Source organism: Sminthopsis crassicaudata, chromosome 1 (assembly GCF_048593235.1).
Source record: "Sminthopsis crassicaudata isolate SCR6 chromosome 1, ASM4859323v1, whole genome shotgun sequence".
NCBI lineage: Eukaryota > Metazoa > Chordata > Mammalia > Dasyuromorphia > Dasyuridae > Sminthopsis > Sminthopsis crassicaudata.
Window position 1 is genome coordinate 178,603,592 of NC_133617.1, and position 21,534 is coordinate 178,625,125.

The window sequence follows — 21,534 nt, forward strand, 5'->3', positions numbered from 1 at the left end:
TCTTGGAGTCAGGTCTTAGAGACTTTGCTTTTCTGTATTATGCTTGTCTCTGATTTAGCTCTAAAGAGCTTATTCTAGTCTTAATTTTGTAACTGGTTAGCTATGTAAGACCTCCTCCCTCTTCACTTTTTCAAATCCTAGTTATAAGGACCCTTTTCCATTAAGCCTTTTCTTACTACTTCCACTCTGATCTACCTTTCTGTTCTCTCTCTCTCTTTCTCTCTCTTTCTTTCTCTCTCTCTCTCTCTCTCTCTCTCTCTCTCTCTCTCTCTCTCTCTCTCTCTCTCTCTCTCTCTCTCTCTCTCTCTCTGTCTGTCTCTCTCTTTCACTTTGTGTGTCTCTCTGTCTCTTTCTGTCTCTATTTTTCTGTCTCTTTGTCTTTGTTGGTCTATGTCTTTCTTTGTTTCTGTCTATCTCTCTCCATGTGTCTCTCTTTCTCTGAATTCATATTCCGGTTATGGTAAGTATTATGCATAATTGGGTCAGCTAGGTGGCCTAATGGATAGAGTGCCAAATCTGGAATCAGTACAACTTGATTTCAAATCTGGCTTCAGATATTTATTAGCAATGTAACCCTGGGCAAGTCACTTAACCTGATTTGCCTTAGCTTCCTTCTCCATAAAATGAGCTGGGAAAAGTATCTTTGCCAAGAAAACCCCAAATGGGGTCATGAAGAGTTAGATATAACTGAAAAAGGACTCAACAACAACAACAATAACAACAAATGTGTTACTGACAATAGCAGAATCCTATAGATGCATTTAAATTTTTTCAGTTTCATTATTTCAAGTATGTCATAAGCTCCCTGAATGCAGAGATTGTGCTGTCCTAACTCCTCATAACCCCTAGCTGAATATCAGGGCTATAATTAGGCATTCTTGTACTTGGGATAAGTTCAGTGGAGCACCAGACGAGGAGAGGAGGAAGAAGGTCTAAGGGCATGATTAAAGTAGACTAGAGCTAAAGATCCTGAGAGTGAAGAAAGTAGAGAAACTGAGAGGGCAGAGTATTCAAGGGATCAAGAAATTACAAAAGACCCTAAGTTCCATTAAGGTAGATGAGAAAGTAGATGTGCCACATATCTATCTGCATGACTATAGAGATGATATTAGGGATCCATCAGTGAGAGAAGAATAGATATGAATAGGATGGAATGAACTTTAAAGGAGTGGAGGTACTTGATAAATGATGGTAGCAGAGGAAAGATCTGAAAATGGCAGTGGTGAGCAAGGAATATATCAACTCTTCTCAGCTTTGTGAGTCAAGATTAAGAGGAGTAGCCAGATCCTTAGGATCATGGGCAGGATACCAAGATAGATAATGGTGTCAGAAAAAAACTAGGCTTCATAGAGTATCAGAAGATGGAAGAAATACAAAAGAAAGATTTACTATGAAAGGAGTTTGTTATTAGTAGAGAAGGGGGGAGGCACAGAAGAAAGTGAAAGAAGAATTTTGGCCACTTAGTGGGGAGAAGTGATCTTTACTCAATGGATCTTAAAAGGAGTAACTACTTTTTCTTGATTTCTTTATCTGCCATTTAAGTCAGTACTCTTCAAACTTCTTTCTGTGAAGGTTAAGGGAAATACTGCTTTCCTTTACTTTGGCAGGAATATGGGACTATGGGAACATGGTAGCTAAAGTCTATGTATTGGCTGAGGTGAGCTTAAGCTAAGGCTTTGGCATCCTGACTTACTTCTCTGCTTTGTGTCTCTTTCCTGGGCCTAGATGGGTAAGCAACAATCCTGGGAAAGCTGGAAAGTTCAAGAGTTCTGGAAAACCTTAGTCCTTTATTTAGGGCTATGTAGGAGTTTCTATATAGTACATCATGATCACTGCCAAAACAAGCTGACTTTCTAGAAGACATAGATCGGAAGGATTTGTTTGAATAATATAGAATCAAAGGAAAAGTGAAATGTCAGAAGTCCTGTAGTATGTTTCATGTTTTGGAGTTTTATATATCAAATTTCTGAGGTGAATGCAATAATTATAAATTATTATTATTGCACATTTGAGCCTTTGTGGATATATGATTGTGAGTCTCTTGCATTAAGCATTTCTTTTATGTGGAGAAAATAAATGTTTGTCCCCGTATCTGATTTACATTGTATATTTTTAAACTTTATTTTGTTTTTATGAACAATTTTAATTTAACAAAGCAGCCAAACATAAATTTGCAAATTTTACTTCTTGAAAACACCTGAGAAAACTAATTCTGATGGTACTGTTCAATAAAAGAAATGAAAATTGTGCTTTTACCATAACAAAGTAATACCATTGTACAACTGTGGTAAAACCTTCCAAGCTCATATCCAAGCTCATATTGTTCTAATCAGCCACAGTCAGACACATTATATCTTGATTCTGACATAAAGGTGTTACTTTGGTTCTCTTAAAGAATGAAGAACAACAATCAACTATTTGTATTCAGAGTGCCTTTTTATTTCTTCCTTTTGGAGAGATCTTCAACATGAACTTGAATGTTAACCACTTTCCTAAGGTTCTGAGGTGGGAACATGAAAAGTCAGAGTGTGAGAAAAACCCTGACTTCTCTCTTTAAAGATGCTCTCATCCCTATTCCAACTTTAAGACTGAACCCAGTTCACGGATCTGAATGTTTCAAGGGCCCTTTAGAAGTTTTTTAAAATGAAATTCCAAAGCTAATACTTCCAAAATTAGATAAATATTGTATTTGTGAGTGTGATATAGACCTCACTTCAAATCCTAGATCTGCTACTTGGTAACTGTATGATATTAGGCCAATTGCTTTGCTTCTCTTAGTTTCCTTGTTTATAAAAAGAGGAAGACTAAATGATCTCTAAAATCCTTTCCATCTCTAAATCTGGGTTCCAATGTTTTCTCAATAAGAAAAAAAATATTCTTTAAATACCATATCACCTATATATGATCATTCTTCATTTCCAGTGATGATGTTACTTTATAGTACACAATGTGATAGCAGAAAGAATGTAGATTTGGAATATGATTTGGGTTCAAATCCTGAATCTATTAATTATTCCCTGTGTAAATTGGATGATAATTACCAAAGTCCTCTCTCTAATTCTAAATTATATGATCTTATGTTGATTTTGGAAAAATTACTTAGTTTTCTGTGCTTCAGTATCTTCATCTCTAAAATGAGGGTGCCAAAATCTGTCCTGTTTATATAAGCTTGTGAAGAGCAAATGGGCTGAAGGCAAGAGACAAAACAAATTTGTCTATCTATACTTGATGGAATTATTACATTTGACATAATAATTACTTCTCAGTAAACAAAGCAAAACAAAATCTTCTCTATCATTCTCCCCCATTTTCTACCTTCAAATAAATAAACAATAAAACCTCAATTAAATCACTTAGGTCCATATTACTTCAGATTCCTCTATATACATTCCTTGCTCAAAGAACAAACTCAATATGTGGCTGCTCTGAATTCTGGGACATTTTCAGCCAGATACTGTACTACTGCCAGAACTTTCATTGGGATTTTAGACTAGATTAAACTAGACCATTATATGCAACCATATCATTTTATTCCTTGTGTCTTAATCCCAGTGTTTACATAGGCAAAACTCATTTTATTGCTTTCATTATTACACTTTACAGATATTGTGTTGTTGTTATTGTTTTTACAAATTGAAGGTTCAGGACAATCCTGCATCAAGTAAGTCAATTGGTGTAATTTTCCCAAGAGCATGTGGTCACATCATGTCTCTGTACCCCATTTTGGTCATTCTTGAACAATAGTTCAACAATAGTAATATATATTATATAATTTTAAATTATAGTGTGTACAGCTTTTTAAAAGATGTAATACTATTGCACATGTAATAGACTACAGTAGAGTGTAAACATAACTTTTATATGCATTGGGAAACCAGAACAAAATATATGTGAGTTGCTTTATTAAGATATTCATTTTATTGCAGTGGTCTGGAATCAACCCCACTATTTCTCCAAGGTATGGCTACCTGAAATGGAAGCTTTTCTAAGAACCAAGAAATTCAAAAGCACAATTTATAACATCGACTGGTATTTATGGTCCAGCCAGTCAGGAGTATGAGGCCTGGTGTGGGGGTAGGGAAGGGGAGCCTGGAGCAGAGCAGAAGGGAATAATTCCACTCCTGTCAATCCCTCTTAGCCAGATCATTCAGAACCTATGAAATATCAGGCAACATAATTGAATTGAGAATGAGTTGTGTCCACTGTGAGCACGGAAATGCTGAAGGCAGCACATAAAAACCTCAAAAAAGAGAAATGAAGTCTGTTTTCAGCAATTTAAGGTGGAGCAGCACTCTCTTGGCTCCCCCTCCCCCATTTAAAAAAATAACTTCAAGCAAATAAATCATAATTCTCTGTTTGTTTTTGTCTCTCTCTGTCTCTGTCTATTTGTCTTCCTTCTCTCTCCATCTCTCATCACCTATAATAGACAGCTTTTGCAGTGGATAAAAGCACCACAAAGAAATCTGAAATGCTGTTCTCCAAAGAGGCTCTGCTAAGGGACTGGCTATAGATTCAGCTGCCGAGAGTTGTCACACAGTGTGCAAGGAGACTGACATTCCCGCCCTGAAACTCTCTCAAGTGCCATCATTTACAATGACTTGCACCACAGCCTGGAATCCAGCCTCCTAAAGATTGACAAGCTGTCTTGCAGCCTCCTGCGCATTCCCTCCTCCCTCTGGTTCCCTTAAGTTACCAGTTTGACTTTTGGATTTCACACACTTGAACACCAATTACTGCCACTTGAAGCAGTAAATGGGGCTTGAAGCTGTTGCAAAGTCTTTTTAATTAGAACTAAGAAAAAAAATAACAGGTCAGTATTCCCATAGCTGTTTATCCAGAAAGTCATACATTTGATAGAATCAATCTAGTGAATATAAAATAGGCATGAAAGAGGGGTTGGTCTCCAAGAGAGAGGTACAGTTATGAGTGTTATCCATTCATAGACTCATAGACCTAGAGCTGGGGGGTGGGCAGGGAAGGCAGACTTATAGGGAAATTAGTTCATCATTTTGTAGGTGAGGAAACTAGTCAAGTGACTTGTCAAGATCAGAGGTGGGATTTGAATCCAGATCTCCTCACTGAAGAGCCAGAATCCTTTCCATTTTACCCCATTGCCTGACATGACCTTTACTCCTATTGATTGACAATCAAGTACAGTAAACTAAATAAATTTATTTAACTACATTTCAAGATCCTTGGGATAGAGACAAGTAGAATTTGAAAGAATCTCTGTTCCAAGCTCCTTAGGCAACACACCTACCATGGTCAAAATAAAGAGCACCCCAAAAATAACCAAAGAAGTGGTTTTCAAATACCTCATCTCAATTGCTAGTTGTGCTAGGATACAATGAAAGGAAGAAAGGAAGGAAAGGAAAGAAGGAAGAAAGGAAGGAAAGAAGGAAGGAAAAAAAGGAGGAAGAATGTCATAAATTTTAATTATTATGTTAATTGTAATTATATTGTATTATGTAATATATAACACTATGCTATAATACATAATCATTACTATTGATAATATTACTTGATTAATATGAATACATTTGAGGAAAATTTTCTGATGCAATGGTTAAGTGATTTGCTTAGGGTCACACAGTTTGTAAGTGTCAGAGGCCAAAATTCAGGTCTTCCTAAAGCTCAGTTGTATTTCCACTGAATAACTTAGCTGTCTCTGAGCAGCAAGTGTCTAGATGACTCTGATATAAGATTTTAACTTTCCTACTGGTTCATTTGATGTTTGGGGGTAATTTCCCATCTGTATAGTATCTAATGGATTTAATATGATAATTAAATAGTTTCACAGTTTTAGAATTGAAAGGGATCTATCTTCAAGGTCATCTAGTCCAACTCTGACATTTTAGAGATAAGGAAATGTGGCCCAGAGTTAAGTGACTTGGCCTAAATCCAGGTGCTTTGATTACGTACTGAATGATCTTTCCCCTATACCATACTAAGGACAAAACATAGTCTGACTTAGATTTCATTAGATTCAACATGTCCTGAAATCACAACTTCTACTTCAAAATGGTGGCACTTTTCCTTTAGCAAATAAGTCATTCCCAATTGGAAAACCTGGAGGCTAAAGTTTTGTCAGATTAGAAAGGGACTGAAACCACCATGGGTCAATGGTGTTTGATTTCATATGAGGCATACAATCATGAGTGAAAAGCAGATGTGTCAAATAGGAGGCCTACAGGTCCACAAAACTCTTAGTATAGCCAGAACTAGATTAAAACATAATCTGAAGATATCTAACAAAATTAATAAAAATATATTAAATATAAATAATTTGCATTTTAAAACTAAATCAACATGCAGATTTAGGTTATTCAGAGATACAAAGATAAGGAAGATAATGGCCCCATCTCAAAGAATCTAAATTTCTTAGGTAAAATTACTTTGCATATACTGGTTATGGTAAAGTCTGCATTCAGGTAGGTTCAGCTGTTGCTATAAAAATAAGTTATGATTTATTACATGACTTCAATACTATGCATAGAAGAGAAAGCTAGATATAAAGGAAAACTTTTTAGACTGCATTTTAATAAACACAGACATGAGTTAAGGGACTTAACAGACTCATCTTTCATTCAACCACAACCATTCAACAACCATTTCTTCAATTTCATGTTATTTAGAGATATAAAAGTAAAGATATAAAAGGTAAAATAACATTAAATGACTGGGGCAAAGTCTACTTCAGGGAGATTCAGATCTTTTAAAAATTTGTCTTCACTATCTCCAATTAAATCCCTGCAGTCTGTTTTAGAATATAATCTTTGAAAAAATCTCATCTGGTTTAGAGATAGTCCAGTATATTTCTCCAATGAGTATATTGCAAAATTCTCTAAAGAAAAACAATTTTTATCTATATGAGTTAAAAAAAATAGATTTAGTCATGTAGAACCTTTCAGAGTGAGATGGGCTGAGAATAATATGACACATTGCAAAATCAAGGCTTTGAATTAGGATAATAAGAAAGAATAAGAAAATATAAAGACTCCAAAAAGTTTGGGACTCACTGCCCTGTAGTCTGGGAATATATATTTTATTTTGCATAGCACCTGACCCTTGGGGGAAGAAAGAGGCATATTCAGTGAGTCATTAAAAAAAAAAAAAAAAAAAAAAAAAGGTTTTGTGGAGGTGGTATTTGCTTCCTATGAATACCTCCATGGCTCTAAGATCTAGCTTCTTTCCAATATTTTTGTGCTGTTTGAGGCCAGCATTTACTGAAATCTTTACTTTTGAGCCCCAAATGCTAGATAAATAATAAAATATTATACATCCAGGTATAAAGGATTATTATCCTCTACAGATTCTTAGGCCACTGGTGGGAAGAACACTTCTGATTCCAGGGTTTCTCACTATGATTCCTAGCAACCAGCTCTACCTAGCTGCTGTTCTAGTCCATTTTAGAAACTACTGCTTCCTGGTTTTTTGAAGAACTTCTGCTTTTGCTGCTTCTCTTCTTCTGGGATCTGCTGGTAGGCTGTTTCTCCACTGAGCTATTGCTGACTTTTGTTGTTGTTTTTCTTCCCCCTTAGTTGTTACTGGGGGAGGAAAAGAAAGGAAGGAAAGAAAGAAAGAAAGAAAGAAAGAAAGAAAGAAAGAAAGAAAGAAAGAAAGAAAGAAAGAAAGAAAGAAAGAAAGAAAGAAAGAAAGAAAGAAAGAAAGAAAGAAAGAAAGAAAGAAAGAAAGAAAGAAAGAAAGAAAGAAAGAAAGAAAGAAAGAAAGAAAGAAAGAAAGAAGAAAGAAAGAAGAAAGAAAGAAAGAAAGAAAGGAAGGAAAAGAAAGAAAGAAAAGAGAGAAAGGAAAAGAAAGAAAGAAAAGAGAGAAAGAGAGAGAGAAAAGAAAAGAAAAAGAGAAAGAGAGAGAGAAAAGAAAAGAAAGGGAAAGAGAGAGAGGGAGGGAGGGAGGGAGGGAGGGAGGGAAGAAGGGAGGAAGAGGAAGGAACAAAGGAGAGAGAAAAAGGAAGGCCCAACTTTAGGCCCAGCACTCTATCCATTGAGCCACTTTGCCCAGATAACTTTTAGAAATCTACTAATTACATTTTGAAGTCTTCCCAAGGTCATAGAACCTCAAGAGTTGGAAGAGATCAGCCATTTAAACTAACTTGTATCTAGGAAGATAGATTTGTGTGTATCCCCACAAATAATTATCCAGATACATTTAAAGATTCCTGGTGACATGAAACATAGTTCTTTGATGTGGTTACTTGGGTGGGATGTGTTTGTGTGCAAATATGTATGTGTTTTCATGCATATGTTAGCAGAGATAAGCAGGGGCCAAGTTGGGAAGGATTTTTTAAATGTAATAATAATAATAGTAAAAGTTAATATTTACTTAGCACTTACTTTGTAGGCAGCTAGGTGAAGGCCATAGTGCACAGAGGGCTGGGCCTACAGTTAGAATGACTCATCTTCCCAAGTTCAAATCTGGCCTGGGACACCTAATAGCTGTGTGACCCTAGACAAGTCACTTAACTCTGTTTACCTTAGTTTCCTCATCTGTAAAATCAGCTGGAGAAAGAAATGGCAAATCACTACAAAAATCATTGCCAAGAAATTCCCAAATGGGGTCACAAAGAATTGGACACAACTGAAATAACTCAATAATAACAGGTGTCTGACATTATGCTAAGGACTTTACAATTATTATCTCATTTGATTCTTACAATGACACTGATAGACACAATTATTATTCCATTTTACAGATAAGGATTTAGGCAAACAGAAATTAAGTGATTTACTCAGTATCACATGACCCAGTAAATGTCTGAACTCAGGTTTTTTCTGATTCCAAGCATGGCACTCTATTCACTATGCTTTCTAGGATTTGATCCAATAGGCAACAGGGATTTTATTGTTTATTAAGTAGAGAAAGGACAAGATCAGATTTGTACTTTAGGGAAAATATTTGGTGGCTATAATAAAGGATTGGACTGAGTTGAGGTAGAAAGACCAAATAAAACGTAATTGTACCAACCCAGGTAAGAGATGAGGCTTTGAATGTGAGGGATATTATATGAATGGGGAGAAGAGGTCATATGTAAGAGACATTATGGAGATAGAAATGACATGATTTGGTAACTTATTAGATAACTTGATTGGGAAGAATGTGTCAAAGATGATAGATTTGTGACTTCACATAACTAGAAAGCAATAACTTGAGAGTAATAGGGATGATTGGAAGAGGGATAGGTTTGGTGGGAAAGACAATGAGAAAGGCCACGTCTATTTTGGACATGAATAGTTTGGGGTATCTGTGGGACATCCAGTTCAAAATGGCCAATCAATAGTTCATCATCTGCACTGAGAGCTTGGGAGAGAGATTAGATCATCACAAAGACTGGAATTACAACCAGGAGAGGTGATGAGGTTGTCAAGCATATAAAAAGAAAAAAAGATAGCTCAGGACAGAAGTTGATGCACACTTTTAGGATGGACATGACAAATAAACCAAAAAGAAGCTAGAGAATGTTTCATTAAGTAGAAGAGCCAAGAGAGGAGAATGTTATGGAAACTTAGAGAAAGAAATCAAGATTTAAAGATATATGGTATCATATCTCATATTCTCACAACCTGTAAAAGGGGGTAAGGTGGGGAAGGAGACTTTATTTCATATGCTTTATTTATACTAAGATGTAAGTGTCTACTTTTAACTTTAAAACTTTAGCTTTAAACTATTATTCCCCTACAAATGTTTGCATTTGAATAAAAGGACATCTTAAACTGAGAAGTTAGAGTTGTAATGATAGGATTTAGACATAAAAGTTAAGGAGAATCTGGGGAAGCTTTCAGATCTTTCCAATGTCACTGAAATGACAGTATCTAGATTTTGGGTAAGGGTGGATATCATTCTGATTTTCTCCAAAATCAAATAATTTTTCTAACTTTAGATCTTAATTCTTATGTGGCATTGAGTAGAAATACTTCCTTAGAATTTTACACATCAGGACTCCTGGGCTCATTGATGAAGATATCATTGGAGATATAGAATGCCTAGGGAAAAAAATGGTTTTCTACAGAGAGAAAAAGGAGTTCGTAGGATAAAATCTCCTTCTGAATTGTTGGGCCTTTTATTGCAAAGTAGAATGCAAATGAGACATAGAAGGAAAAAAAAAGGTTTTGTAAATTCTTTTTGATAAGGGAGAGACAGCTAGATTGCTGAGTCTAAAGTTAGGAAGACTCATCTTCCTGAATTTAAATGTGGCCTTAGATACTAGCATTGTGACCCTGGGCAAGTCACTTAACCCTGTATACATCAGTTTTTTCAGATATAAAATGACAAACCACTTCATTATCTCTGCCAAGAAAACCCCAAATGGGGTCATGAAGTGTCAGACGTGACTGAACAACAGTAATAAGGGAACACAAATGATTCTGTGACTTGGCAAATCGGCAAATCACTTATTCTCTTTTGGTGGCTCTATCTATAAAATAAAGATGATAATATCTATTCTACCAACCCCATCCAAGGGTAGGGCTAATGGCAGGTCTAGGGAAGGTGTAAGGAAGGGCTGAGAGCCTATCTTGAAGTGAACTATAATACCAATGAATGGTCTGGTTCAGGTGGTACTGTCAGTGATACTAATAATTCTAATGGTATGGGACAGAAGAAGTGGAGGAGACAATGGAAGCAAAAAGGTCAGGTATTTCAAGGGAATAAATAGGCAGAGTCAGTTGGGGCACTCTCTATTTAAGACTACAGGTGAATTACATGGACTAAGGCCAGGCTAAGATCCAAGGTACCAGGAGTTCAAATCGGCTTAGCTAATGTAATACATATGTTTTCAATTTGAGTTGCTCAGTGTGGTAACTGTGCCAATGTTCTTTTGAACCTTAGCCCATGGCTCCAATTCTGCCTTTTGGTATGAATAATTGGCTTCCCACGCCACAACTTGGGGAAGAAGGGGAAAAAAAGCATTATGCTTTTCTGTGGACAAAGGCTTGTCTTTCCTTTAAAATTAAATAAAGGAAATTTACAATTTTAATAAATTTAAGAAATATTTTCAAGAGTGAAAATTTCATTCATAATTAAGAAATGTATGACCCAGAAAAGGAACACTGGGAAATGAGTGTAAACTGTGAACATTAATTTTTTTTGTTTGTTTTTCTTCCCAGATTATTTTTACCTTCTGAATACAATTCTTCCTTTGCAACAACAACAACAACAAAATTCGGTTCTGCACATATATATTGTACCTAGGATATACTATAAGATATTTAATATGTATGGGAATGCCTGCCATATAGGGGAAGGGGTGGAGGGAAGGAGGGGAAAAATTCGGAACAGAAGAGAGTACAAGGGATAATGTTGTAAAAAAAAATTACCTATACATATGTACTGTCAAAAATGTTATAATTATAAAATTAATAAAAAAAAAGAAATGTATGGAGGGGAAGGCAAGGAATGGAACAAATGGAGAGGCATAGGGGAAGGAAAGAGGAAGGTTGAAAAGGAAGAAGGAGGTAAGAGTGGGTAATGTGATGTTTAAAAAGTTCAATAGATAATTTTGGAGTAATTTGATCAATTTATTAATAATGCCAGCCTTTTAATAAAAGGATGGTCTTAGGCCACAGACTCTTCATTGGGGTGGGTTTCTAGTTATATGTCTGTAGAAGAGTAAATGTTCCTCAGGATGGCAATCAATACTGATTGGTTAGAAATTAATGAGAAAATGAATATTATAATGAAACAGTGGGCTATATTACAGTGAGGGTATTGGGGTACATGCCTTGAATTACCCACATCTTGGTCAGAGACATACCAATTTCCATATAACCTATCTGACAAAATACTTCTCCAGATCTGTCTGAGCAAATAGAAGGGGCAGGAATGCACTCATTAGCCCAAACTTAGACTTTTTTTTACTACTTGATTAAATCTTGGCCTGGCTAAAACACTGCCTAAGATTTCCCACATTGATTGGTTTCTGGGTAAGGAAACAGAAAAGGAGGAAAATCTTGGTTCTAACATAACAACTAGCTACTAAATACAAGAGAGAAATACTAATTTCTCACAGAAAAAAAAGAAAGGCACATCCAGAGAAGTAGTTAGCCATGATAAAGGAAGCAAAACAGTAGAGCTGTGGAATAGGAATACACACAGATCAGATAGAAATATCTCAATGCATATCCTGCTTCCTTTCTGGGCTTTTGGAGTTGGGATTCTGAGCTGACCCTCTTTTTATTTGCCTTCTCTCCCAAGGACTTCTGTCTACTCCAGGTGATGGGTAACCCAAACACAGCATTAACTTCTATGAAATGTTGCTCTTTTTAAAAAGTTCTTTGTTTTTATTTATGTGGGCTGCTCATGCTCTTCTCTGGGCCTTTGAGGGAGCCTATAATTCCTGACAAACCTCTCTATCTATAAGCATCTGACAGGGCTGCTCAGCTTCCTCATTCTAATCCTACCACTAGGCCTGGAATTCTCCTGAAAATAATGCCTTTTTATGGTACTGTAGACATTCTCTTATTTTGGCCTAGGAATGAGTGACAATTGGAATTAAGCCAAATTCCAAAGCTCTCAGCTTAGAGCACAAATCTGTTCTCTGTATAGTCTAAATCAAATCCCAATTCTTTCAGAGATACTTTTAGAAGAACTTTATTGGTAGAGGTCATTGAGTCCTACCAGCAACATTAGTATTATACAATGGAAATTGCTTATTTTCCCTATAACCATAGAAGAATTGATGAAAGTCATGCATGGGATGGGACAACAATGATAAAAATTGGCTTGTGCACAATGTGGCAAGACTGAACCTTAATGATGACTGTGACAATCTTACCAAGGCCACTAACTTTAGTGTTTCCCTACCAATATCTCAGGGGCAAATCAATAAATATTTGTTAAGCATCTACTCTGGGCCAGCCACTGTGATAACTCTCTGATAAGAAAAAAACAAAGCAAAATAACTTCAGTCTCTGTTCTCAAGATTCATAAAATCTAATAAGGAAGATAATTTGCAAAAGACTATATGGAAACATGATTTATACTGGATTAATTATCATATCTGTCTCTGGTCCTTTTAGCACATATCAATATTATCTGTAGGATTAAATAGCAAAATTATCTCATAAACTAGTCCCTTCCTACTTTTCCAGTCTTCTTGCATCTTACTTTTCAACAGGTACTTTTTAATTCAGAAATACTGGCCTCTTGGTTTTTCCTCAAACAAGAAATTTCTCTCTCAACGCTAGGCTTTTTCTCTGGTCATCTCCTATTCCTGTAATGCTTTCTTTCCTCCACTTTGACAGCTGACCTCCCTGGCTTCTTTTTAAGTTGAAACTAAAATTCCACCTTATACAGGAAGCCCTCTTACTACCTCTTAAGTATCTTCCCTCTATTAATGACTTCCTAATTGTTCTGTATATAGCTTGTTTTGTATATATTTAATATGCACGTTGCCTGTCTTTATATTCCCAGTACTTGACACAGTGCTTGGCATCTAATAGGCACTTAATAAATGTTTATTGATTAATCAATTAATCTACAGTATCTAATATTAAATATTACTTCAATGAATCTGTGATTTTATTGATATGGGGATTCTCTGGGGCAGCTAGGTGGCGCAGTGGTTAGAGCACCAGCCTTGAATTTGGGAGGACCCGAGTTCAAATCTGGTCTCAGACACTTAACACTTCCTAGCTGTGTGACCCTGGGCAAGTCACTTAACCCCAGCCTCAGGGGGGGAAAATAAAAAAAAGAAAATAAAAAAAAATAAAGATATGGGGATTCTCTTCAACAATTCAGAATGCATACCTTCTCTGCCTGCCTACCCTATGAAATCCTTGTTCATGTTATTCTATCCCATGTGCTAGGGGGTCTTCCTCTTGATCCCTTGATATTTCATTGGTTCCAATGAAGAACTTGAACTTGATCATTTATATTCTAGTTCTTGCATATCTACTCCATTTCTCCCCATAGTCCACATATATCTCTGCCAATATCCCTAAATAATTTGTGTTTTGTTATAGGTTGAGATCTAATTACATTTTATGTCATCTCTCTTTCACTATTTGGATGATTTTCCAAATTAATTTCTTTATAGACTACAGTATTCCCTAAATGACAATAATAAAATATCTCCCCTTATCCAATCTGCTGCTAAGTCCTGCCAATTTTACCTTGTTTTAATGAAAAGCTTCAGGGTCACTATAAGAACACTCCAATTTCCCAAAGGTAATCTAGTCTGTTCTTCTGTTCAATTCTAAGCCCAGTGCACTACCCATATGCAGGATTTATCCAAGATATATGAAATTATCAACTAGGTTTAGGAATCATCCATCCAACTACATATCATAATTTGGATCACAGGCATTCTTTATTTATCTGGTTTTTCATATGGGAATAATTATGTCAAACTCTTTTGAATGACTATCTCAGGTAAGTGCTCTGCAAAGCTCTTGGGCTTGCTATGATCAGCACAATGTTACCCACAAATAGTAGGATCTGTGAGTCTACCATCTTAGGGAATACACTTTCCAAGATGGTGGCAAACTTCTTTAGTGAAAGTACATCTTCCTGTTTATGCTTTATTTAATGCCAGCTGACTGAGGATCATTGAATAATTTTTTTCTATTGCATCTTTTAAATAATCTTGTGAAATTTTGTTATATTCGTGGAAGACACCTTATTGAAGGAAGCTATTTTGCTATACTGAATGAGATTCTTTTAAAAATAATCAACAAACAATAAAAAAAATTGTATCTTTTATTCTCTAATTAGTCAATAGTAATATGACTGGAAAGAAGTGGTTTGCTGTAGAATGTTATTTCAGAAAGCTTTCTTGTTCCCTTTTCATATAAAATTCTCTTCTTTGCATTTAAAAGGCTTTATAATCTGATCCTTTTCTAACAGTTACACGTCTATTTACTGTACCTCACATATGACAATATATATGTCCTCCAATTCCATACCTTTTTATTGGATACTCCCTGGCCTAGAATGCCCTCATTCCTTACCTCTACATTCCCTGGCTTCCTTCAAGACTTAGCTCAAATCCCATCTTCTATAAGAGGACTTCTCCCTAATCCAGTGTCTGGAGCCTCCTCTTTGAAATTACTTCTCATTCATACTATCTATGTGTATATGTCTTTATTTATATGCAGGTATATGTATACATGTGTATAAGTATATATAAATATGATATTTTAAATATAGTTATATTTATTTTTTATAAATGTAAAAAGATAATTCTTATTTTATGTGAGTGGATCATTCCACATAATTCTGCATAGTCATTTTTATCCTATATAAAATGAACTAATTCCTATATTCTTATAAATTTGAGTCAACTCTTTATATATTTTAGAAATGAGGCCTTTATCAGAGCACTTGGATGTAGAATTTCCCCCCCAGTTTTTGTCTTTCTTCCTGATCTCATCTGCATTTGTTTTGTTTGTATAAAAACTTTTAAAATTTAATATAATCAAAATTATCCATTTTGCATTTCATAATATTCTCTAGTTCTTTTTTTTTGGCCATAAATTCCTACCTTCTTTACAGACCTGAGAAGTAGATTATCCCATGTTCTCCTAATTTGCTTATATTACTCTTTATACTAAATCTTGAACCCATTTCAACCTTATCTTGGTATAGGGTATTAGGTGTTGGTCAATATCTAGTTTCTGCCATATTGCCATACTGTTTTCCAATTTTCCCAGAAATTTTTGTCAAATTGTGAGTTCTTATTCCAGAAACTGGAGTCTTTGGGTTTATCAAGCACTAGATTACTATTGTCATTGACTATTGTATCTTGTGGACCTAACCTATTTCATTGATCCATTACTCTATTTCTTAGCCAATACCAAATGGTTTTGATGACCACTGCTTTATAATATAGTTTTACGTCTGGTAAAGCTAGGCCATCTTTGTTTCATTAATGCCCTTGAAATTCTTGATCTTTTATTAACAGTGCAATTTTCTAATTAAACTATGGATAGATGTTTGGATAGTGGCTCTCATTTTTTCCTCAAATATCTTACAAAATAAATCTTTGATTTTTTTTTTTATAAATTCCTTACATATTTTTTGTATAATGCAAATTTTACATATGGCAAGAATTGTCTGATGTAGATCTATGTGTGAATATATATATATATATATATATATATATATATATGTATGTATATGTATGTATGTATGTGTACATATACATATCTGTGTGTATTTGTTTGCTCAGTGGTTTCAATGCCTGGCTCTTTACAACCCCATTTGAGGTTTTCTTGCAAAGACACTAGAGTGATTTGCTATTTGTTTCTCCTGCTAAGTTTATAGATGAGGAAACTGAGGCAAACAGGGTTAAGTGATTTGCCAAGACCACACAGATAGCAAGTACTTGAGGCCAGGTTTGAATTCAGGAATATATGTCTTCTTGCATCATCCACTGTACCAACTAGCTGCCCCAGTATACACCTGCATAAATATAGTCATATATAAAATATCAGTTACATATAATATTTCTATAATATATATCAATTATATTTAAGTATATGAGATAAAGATTGAAATAGAGGTGAGATATGATCTTATCATGACATAGATATATCTCTATATACAGATATTTTATTTCTTATATAGATCACATATGCATATACAGATACATTTATACACATACACATATCTTACATAAGTATTTCTTCAATCCCCTCATTAGAATGTGAATTATGGGGCAGCTAGGTGGCGCAGTGGATAGAGCACCAGCCTTGAATTCAGGAGGACCTGAGTTCAAATCTGGTCTCTGACACTTAATACTTCCTAGCTGTGTGACCCTGGGCAAGTCACTTAACCCCAGCCTCAGGGAAAAAAAAAAAAGTGAATTATTTGAGAGCAAGGAGCATGTTTTTATCTTTCTTTTTATATTTTCAGAGCTTGGAATAGTGCCTGGAACCAATAAGAATTTAATAAATGCCTGTTGACTGACTGACTCTACCAAAAAGATCCTTGGCATATGTACTTTATTTTCTTAAAATAATTTTAGTGATGGAGAAAAGGGGGAAAAAAAGGAATATATCCCCTCTTGCATCATCTTACCTGGATGCATTTTGTTATTTTTCCTTTAGAATATTTGTTAGAATCATGACATGTATTAAATATTAGTATTCTTTATTAACATTAATGCATAGCATGATTAATATTAAATATATTACATAAATATGCTAAAATCAATTACCTTCTTGCTTAATGAAGTAAACCACCAAATTTCCCTCTTACACAATTAAGATGCATAAGGTCCTCATTTTACCTTTTTAAATTAAGAGATCTTGATCCTCATTCTAATAGCCATTTCTGAACTCATAATCATAATAAGAAAGAGGCAATTTGCCAGAAGTGAGAGAGAAGAAAAGTAGACGGGAAGAGACACAGAAGAGAGGTTCAATAGTGTCTTCCATGTTGAGGAACTGATTTTGTACTATGTCATTATTTCTTTGTATTGATTGAAACTTCAATCTAGGCACTGAATATGGATCAAATTTTAAGAAAGTTAACACTAATAATCCCATGAGAAAAGAATTTTTTAAAAAAGATCTTCAATCTTATAAGTGTTATGTCCCATTGTTTTGTTATTATAAATCTACAGAGGCGATCTGACATCCTGGATCTTGCTACTTTTACATCCAAGACATCTCTTGTGTAAGTCTCTTAATCAGTTACAAAAGTGACATTCTAGTTCAAGTATTTATCATCTCTGCCTACCCCATTTTGCAATGTTTATTATCTACATTATTTTATTATTAGCTATTTAGCAATAGACTCTTATTCCATCTGCCTGCCTACTTTCTTTCTACTCCAGTTCATCCAAAACATAACCTAGAGGTTATGAGGCCCTAGAGTACATGTCATCCCTTTACTAAAGAAAATTTTTTTTGATGTCTGCTTCTCCATGACTCCATTTTGTTTTGTTTTGTTTTTGCCAAAGATACTCGTGTAATTTGTCATTTCCTTCTACAGATAATTTTACAGATGAGGAAACTGAGGCAAACAGGATTAAATGGCCTGTCCATGGTCACACATCTAATGTTTGAGGCTGGATTTGAACTCAAGATGAGTCTGATTCCAAGCCTAGTACTCTATTCACTGTGCAGGTAGATAGAGAGCCAAGCCTGGAGTCAGGAGAACTTGAGTTGAAATTTAACCTCAGATACTTGCTGTGTGTGTGTCTCTAAGTAAGTCAATTTACCTGTTTGCCCTAATTTACTCACCAAAAAATGAGTTAGAGAAGGAAATGACAAACCACTCTAGCATCTCTTCCAAGAAATCCCAAATGGGGTCAAGAAGAATCAGACATGAATGAAACAACTCCAAGAGAACAACTCTGAGGTGGCTACTATTATAATCCTTGTTTTATAGTTGAAGAAACTAAGACTAATAGAGATTAAGTTATTTTGGAGGTCACATAACAGATAAGGACCTGGTCGGATTCAAATGATTTCTACCAATAATGGCTAACATTTATATAGTGTTTACTGTATGCCAGGCATGTGCTAAGGGCTTCATAATGATTATCTCATTTGATCTTCACAACAACCCTGAGAGAAGGTGGTTGCTATTAGTATCTTCATTTACAGATGAGGAAACTGAGGCAAACAGAAGTTAAATGAATTTCCTAAAGTCACACAACTAGTAAGTGTCTGAGAATACTTACAGATCTAAGATCAATCATTCTACCTACTACATCACCTAGCTACCTTGCTAGGACAGATATTATTATTCCTATTTTACAGATAACAAAATTGAACTTTAGAGAGGCTCAGTGGCTTATCTCTACAAAAACAGCTAAGAAGTATTCAGGCTGGATTTGACTCTCAAAAGAACTAGGAAAGCAAGTCTAGTCCTGTTATTCTACTCTCTTCCCCAATAAACCATCCTATTGCCCTCTATGGCAGTTGTGGGGGGTCTGTTTTTCAGCACCATTTAAGAAATTCTCCTATTCCTCAGTTCCCCAGATAACTTTCATGTACCAGCAATTTCAAACATCAGGGTGTTTTCCTTCCTATTTATTAAAGTGCTATGGGCTGAGATGATTTCCTTTTGTTTCTCATTTCTTATTGTTTCCATGGCCTCAAAAATGAGAACAACAAATGCTTTGATAAATGGTTTGAAAGTAGACTTGTTTCACTGCAGTTTCTGTAATTACCTTGACATCCCCTGCAGAAAAGCAATTGGGTAACTTCTTCCACAGGGCTTTGGAGGGGGGGAGGGTTGATGGGAGAATTTTAGTTGCTTTCCCTGTGACTGCTACAGAACAGTCAGTGAGTCTTGCTTTTATTTATTGCTCAGACAGGTATATAAGGCCCACTACCAATCAGAAAGCTCAAGCTCTGCTGAGGGAAACTGTAAGGCTAAGAACAGTGGACCCATTCATTTAGGCTGTCCCTGCTGGTCAACTATATTTCAGAAACTTGTGTACAAATCTTTTACTTCCTGACACTTATTTGGGGAATAGTTAGTCTTGTCCCTTCTCCAATGAGGAATCCCATATAAACAATCAAATTATCAACTCATATATTTTTCTATCCCTTTTAATTTTTTTGAGTGTTTTCATATAATGTTTCACTTGATTACTTGATTACTCATAATAATCTTGTGGCGTCCAGTATGACCTTGGGCAGGTAAATCTCTTAAATTCTTTGGGCTTAAGTTTCCTCATCTGTAAAATGAAGAGATGGTTATCAGAAGCCCTCTGGAATCCCTTACATATTTCACTAGAAATATCAGCCTATAACATAGTTTTATTCTTATTATTCAGTTGATTTATAATTTTCTTGGCAAAGATACTCGAGTGGTTTGCCATTTCCTTTTCCAGTTCATTTTACATAATAGGAAACTGAGGTAAACAGGTTTAAGTGATTTGCTCAGGGTCACAGAAAGTAAGTATCTGTAGTTATTTTTGAAGTCATGATTCCAAACCCAATGTTCTATTCACTGTGTTACCCACTACATCACCCATAGCATAGTTAGGGCAGATATAATCCATATTTTATGGATGAAGAAATTGGAGTATTAAGATTAAACAGTGATTGACTTGCAGAGAATGATTAGAATCCAAATCACCTGACTTTTCAATCCAGAATTAAAAGGAAGAGGAAGAGCAATCCATAATGAGTGTAAGGTCTTGGGGGGATTTTAAAAATTTTAAATGGTGTTTGCTTCTGACAGCATCTTCATATTATTACAAGTCCTTCTTTTGCTGGGAAACACTGTAATGGAGATTAAGTTCTAGAAACAGAATTCTACTATTGAGCTGAGTTTTAGTTCTTCTTTTGCTACATTTATCATAGATTTGGAGCTAGAAGGTATTTTAGACATCATTTAGTCCCATCCCCCAATTTCACAGATGAAAAAACTGGGATTCAGAATGGCTAAATTACTTTTGCAAGACCACACACAGGAGAAATATGTGTTTCTGAGTGGAAATCCAATGTTTTACCCATAGCTCTGCTTCAATAGAGGCAGCTGGTAGTAGACAGAACTGTTTGAAGTTAGGAAGTTCAGCTTTAGCTTTAGCTAATGACTCTATGAAGGTCCTTAACTTCTGTTTGTCTCAGTTTCCTCAACTGTAAAAAGGAGATGATGATAATATCTACTTCCCAGTATTGTGAGGGTCAAATGACGTAATATAAAGTTCTTAGCCTAGTATCTGGCACATAGTGTTCTTCAATTGTGTCCAACTCTTCAGGACCTCATCTGGAATTTTCTTGACAAAGATATTTTTCCAACTCATTTTTTACAGATGAGATAACTGAGGCAAACAGGATGAACTGACTTGTCAGGATCACACAGCCATTAAGTATCTGAAACTGGATTTGAACTCATGAGGAGGAGTCTTCCTAATTCCAAGCCCAGTACTCTATTCACTGTGCCAGGTACAATAGAAATGCTGATTATTCTCTTTCCTTTCCCTAAAAGAACTCACTTACAGTCCTGACCTGTCACTGTTACTTCATGTCTCTATCAGTAGTTCTCCATCTTTGAAAATTCAGTCCTTTTGTTATGAATTCCTGTGCTGACCTTATCCCCTTCTTTACTAGCCCTCCTTTATGGTTAGCAAAGGCATTTTCATTTGACTGTTGAGTCCCTTGAGTCAGGGACTCTTACCTCTCTTTGTATTCTCAACATTTAGTACAGTGCCTGGCATGTCATAAGTGCTTGGGAAAAGCTGGTTGACATTGGTTTATTGAAGATTTCATATCTTATGGTGACATGTAAATAGCTGAGAATTACAGAAATTTTGAGGTGACTGGTTGTGTATATCTCCTGCCTTCATTATATCCTGGATCCTCATCTCAAATCATTCCCTGGAAATTTAGCTCATTAAAAAAAAAAAAAAAAAAAAAAAACATAATCCTCCCCCCCACATCATATTAACTATAATAAAGTAGTTCTAAATTTTGGCTAATTAGGCTGAAAATTAAACTCTGATCTCATTGTGAATACAGGTTTCAGCTTGCTGAAAACTATTTCTTTTATAACAGCTAAATTAATTGAATATTGAATCTGGAGGAGTCTAGTTAAATTATCAAGGGAACTTTA